Genomic DNA, 4,698 nt, shown 5'->3' on the forward strand with positions numbered 1-4,698 from the left:
ACCTCCACTGTCTTCCAGGGGAGTCCATTATCCACACTGTAATAATGGATGTCAATTAAGAATTCCTGATGTTCAGCTCATGTGACGCAACCAATCAGCCAGGGCCTGAACATCTCATTCATCATGACTCAACCCCGGAAAGAAGAGTCAAATATTCACTCCTCCCATCCCCTCCACTCCCCCCCCCCTCACCCCCATCATCATAAGTGGATTATGGAGCAGTGTAAACCAAGTAGCTAACCAATTATCAGGCACCTCCAGTGTATAATGAGGAGAACCACTCCAGTCCTCCTCCTCCGTCCTTTCACTGCAGACATTTGATCCTCATCTTCACACCAGGATGTTGGGAACAACTCATCCCCAGGCCCCAGCAACAGGGAAGGAGGACGCCTGGAAAACTTCCTCCCACCTCACAGATTCCCAACACACACGGTTCATCTGTCTACGTGTACGTCCCGAGTCCATACGACCCACATGGGTTCATCAGTGGACCACAGGATGACACAGACTGTCGGCCACGCAGACCACCGTGTAATCCACTCACAGCAACATGACCAGGGGCAGGTGGACATCTGCCCCACCATCACCTGCCCTTACTGTGCTTTCAAACTCAAAAACAAGCGCCACCTAAAGCTTTTCAGGAAATAACAGCCATCCTCTCTCTCTCTCTCTCTCTCACGCACGCACGCGCGCGCACCCACACCCGCACACACAGATCGGATGCTGCTGATGTGAAAAAAGCCTCCACTCATGCTGAGGGACTGCAGCAGTCAATGAGTGGACTCCTCTCTCCTGCAGTGCGCGTGTCTTCAGTGGTGGAGGCTGAGGAGCTCCTCCAGCTGCCGCGGCGTGGATCATCCCCCAAACTCCACGGTGGCGCCGCTGTGCGCCAAAAACAGCACAAAGAAAAGGCGCACCGCAGCCAAAAGGCGCACGCGGCGGTGCCAAAACACAAGCACGACTCTGTAAGGCACAACTCCGAGGTGACGGGGACTGGAGCGCACACGTTCACCACAAACTTGCCTGCGGATAAACTTCCATTTAATCCGTCTTACCTGCGCTCCTGGGAGCGGACATGTCAGCCGGTTCAAGTACGAAAAAGACGCACGAGTTGTTTGAGTTTGCACCTTCTCATCCCCGTCCTCCTCCGGTCATCAACATCATATCCTCCCCTGCTCCTCCTCTCCGTGTCTCCCAGTTTCCTCTGCCTGCGCCGCTCTCATCCTCTGGACTGTGCGCGGTTCTCCGAGAGCCGCTGCGCTCTCTCTCCCTCACTCACTCACTCTCTCTCTCTCTCTTCACTGCCCCTTCCGTGCGTGTTTCAGGCGTGTGCGTGCGTGAGCGTGCGTGCGGCCAGGAGAGGACAAGCCCAGTGCGTGTGCGTGGATTTTTTTTTTTTTTTACCCTCTCTCCTCCAAAGCTTTCCTCCAATCCCGGCCGACTACCTCGGAGGCTCAGGCAAATTAAGGCAGCGGATTGGTCGGTGTGCGCATCAATCAGAACAGGCCTGACCCGGCCTCCAACATCTACACCTTCCTCTCCATTATCGCCTCCTCCTCCTCCTCCTCTGTTAACACGTGATAATAGAAGATAGTGATCGGGTAGAGATATGTTATCCCCAGCTCATTTACTTACACACACACACACACATCTGTCCCAGTAGGTTTCCTCAGATTCTGGAGCATCAGTGACTGTTGGAGCAGCAGCACAAAAGACTGTAGAGTGAATTTAGACATTTGAAACCAGAGGCAAATGAACTGTTTGACAACGTTTTCCTCTTTGGAAATCATGAAGCAGGACGCGGCGCTAAAGTTTCATCTCTGTGTTCAACATCTATATATTTTTTGTACATTTTTTGTTTATAGTTATTTTTCACATATTATTGTGAGGACCAACTAGTTTCACTGATGAAATCCAGCAAATACAACGTTGACCTCCAGAAATACCAGGCTCGGTCAAAAAGTACTCAGACAGATGTCATTTCTGCAGGCAGGGCTGCTGCTAGGGATTCTGGGCCCCATGAAAAGATATGACAATGGACCCCTTAAGTATATATATGTATATATATGTATATGTATATTCCAATAATAAGTCACAGGCCGACAGGGACCAGTGTGTCTCTGGTCTCTGGTCTGTCTTCCGTCCTCATTGTCTGTCTTCTCTGCTGCGTCCTGACGACAGTGACCTCAAAGGAACTGTGTTTACTGACTTTACTGATGGAGATAAATAATTGAAGGGCTGTGTTAATTAAGGTTGTTATTGATAGCCGGCCTCTGCCTTTAGCCCTGCAGATGATGATGCACTGAGATTGAGTTCAATAAAATATGCTGTGTTGTTTTTTTTTTGTTTTGTTTTGTTTTTTTTTATTAAAGGCTTTGCAGCAGCACATGCTCTGGAATTCAAAGCTGCAGCCGAGTATTTTAGCCTTTCCTCTCTGAGTGTTGACACATCTGGCGTCAGTGACAGCCCGTCACAGCGTCCATTCCCTCCAGGCATCTGAATGATTCTCAAAGTCTGCTCATAATCTAAGTGGAGAAGGAAAAGCAGCGACTCACACAGCAGTGAGATTTGAACCAGTGACATCACCAGAGACGGTGAAGAACACAGTGTTCAGCATCCTGTCACTGAGTCAAGACTCGGTGGTATAGTGGTAAAAAACTCCACATCAAAGGCCCTTCAGAGGACCATGGGATCTGAACCTGTCACCTTCCTGCACTCAGGCAACAATTGGAAACACTGTGCCACCCCATGGCTCTCGGCTTCAGCTGCACGAGGACAGTAGCATTTATTCAATCCCATGAAGAGATCAGGCGTGTGACGTATGTTCAGAGCTCTGGGTTCGAGTCTCCTCTCGGAGCCAAGCATTAGTGATAAAACAACAAACAAAACAAAAAACTGCTCTTGTTGGGCCGTGTTTTTTTTTTTTTTGGAAAACTACCCAACTGGGAAATTCTGCTCCATGGCTCTGGTTCCCTCCGTGGCTCCGTGCTTGAGACCCCACTGTTTTATAAAATGGTGAAATTCTCTCTGCAGCCAGCAGTGCTCGACTCGGCCTCTCTGATTTTGACAATTTTCGAGGCCAATTATGTTGTTCTGGAACTCGTCTTTGGCAGAGTGCACTCATGGTGCTGGGCTTTTCCCCTCTTTCTTTCTGTTAATCAATTAATCAGTTGGTCACTTCCCTCCCTCTCTCTCACCCTGTGCCCCCCCCCCCCCCCCCTCCCCTCTGCAGGCTAACGTGGTCCAGGCAGCCTGAGGCCAGCTGTTGACTCTGCTCAGCTCTTCTTTGACTTCACTCACTGGATCCAAAGGCAAACGTGATGAATAATGAACAGAGCAGAGCAGAGCATGAAGGTGGAGGAGGAGGAGGAAGCAGCACGACAGAGGAAGGATGGAGGGGGGGCAACCTGTTAGTGTTCAGCCATCAATTAGGCCACAGTGGAGACATGGGGAGAATGGAGAGTGGGGGGGGGGGGGGGGGGGGGGGGGGGGGGGGGGGGGGGGGGGGATCCAAACTTAACTCTAATGGCTAAGGAGAACGACCAATGAGAATGAGTGGTTAAGTGGACGTGAGTGGACCAGGTGTCGTCCATCTTCAGACCTGGTTCTCCCACATCAGAGCTGAGGTTCAGCGGCCGACCACTGTGAAAGAACGGTGTCAGAAATGAACCTTCAAATATTTTCCCTGTTGTCAAAAGTTTTGACCAAGTTTACAGGATTACACTGTTTTAGCCCCATCTACAGGTCAGGGCAGGGATCTGCAGGCTCAATGTCTCAGGTCGTACCAGTCCAAACAAGGAAGTCGTCGTGGTTTGACTCCGTGTGGCTGATAGATTTATTTCCAGGTGTATTTCGCGCTCAGTTCCACTTTGTCTAATTGATTATCTTTATTTCCATTCGGTGTTGGATTCAAACAGGCTTCACCTAAACTTCCCCCACAGAGTCAGATCGTCTCCTCCTCCTCCTCCTCAGCAGCTCTGCCTCTCTTTGGTTTGTAAATTAGATCTGGTGAATCCACGATTCACAGGAACATAAACGCTGCTACTGAAGACCTGACGTTTACCGTGGAAACTCGAGCTCACGTTTGTGTTAATATAAGTCCGGCACAATTTCCTCAAATGAAAAGTGAAAACAAATGAAAACTGCAGAAACCATTGTGCATGAGACTCAGCCTCAGCCTCCGGGAGCCTGAATATTCGTCTGCAGGATGTGTGATGAATTCTAACCAGGAAACAATAGGAGTGGAGCGGGGAGTCAGCGGCAGCAGCAAACAGCAACTATTTGTTTGATTCCTGAGCAGCAATTTGTTTTCATGGGGTAAGTGTTCAGGGACAAACGTGGACTCTGCACAGAAGAGGGAGGGATATGGATTTTTAATGGCCAGTTTGGTGACATGTTGGAGTGTGTGTCTGTGTGGGTGAGGGAGGGAGGGAGGGGGAGGGGATGGGGGACAAACTTTGGGTCCTTCCCTGTTGGTACCACAGAATCAGCCTCAGCAGCATCAACAGCAGCTTCTCCAGAACACACACACACACACACACAGCTTGAAATGAGATGCAGTGAAGTGAATAATCCCTCAGTTCTGCTTAGCTGTGATTAATTGACCAAATGTCTGTTTTATGTGGAGGGTCCAGTGGACCAGCTTTGTCTGGTCAAGAAGAAAAGAGAGAGAAAAGACACAAAGCCCTGTTAACAGAG

The 4,698-nt window shown here is 49.7% G+C and overlaps 1 protein-coding gene across 1 annotated transcript in view; it reads right to left on the reverse strand.

Moving 5' to 3' along the window:
- LOC103377437 (cadherin-18) overlaps nt 1–3,186 on the reverse strand; it is a 72,822-nt gene extending 69,636 nt beyond the window's left edge. The window contains exon 1 of the mRNA XM_008308249.3: nt 1,056–3,186. The gene's annotated coding sequence lies outside the window, so the exon portion shown is untranslated. The remainder of the gene's footprint in view (nt 1–1,055) is intronic.
- Between the last annotated feature and the right edge of the window lie 1,512 nt (nt 3,187–4,698).

The sequence above is a fragment of the Cynoglossus semilaevis genome, chromosome 3 (genome assembly GCF_000523025.1).
Source record: "Cynoglossus semilaevis isolate Cse_v1.0 chromosome 3, Cse_v1.0, whole genome shotgun sequence".
Lineage (NCBI taxonomy): Eukaryota > Metazoa > Chordata > Actinopteri > Pleuronectiformes > Cynoglossidae > Cynoglossus > Cynoglossus semilaevis.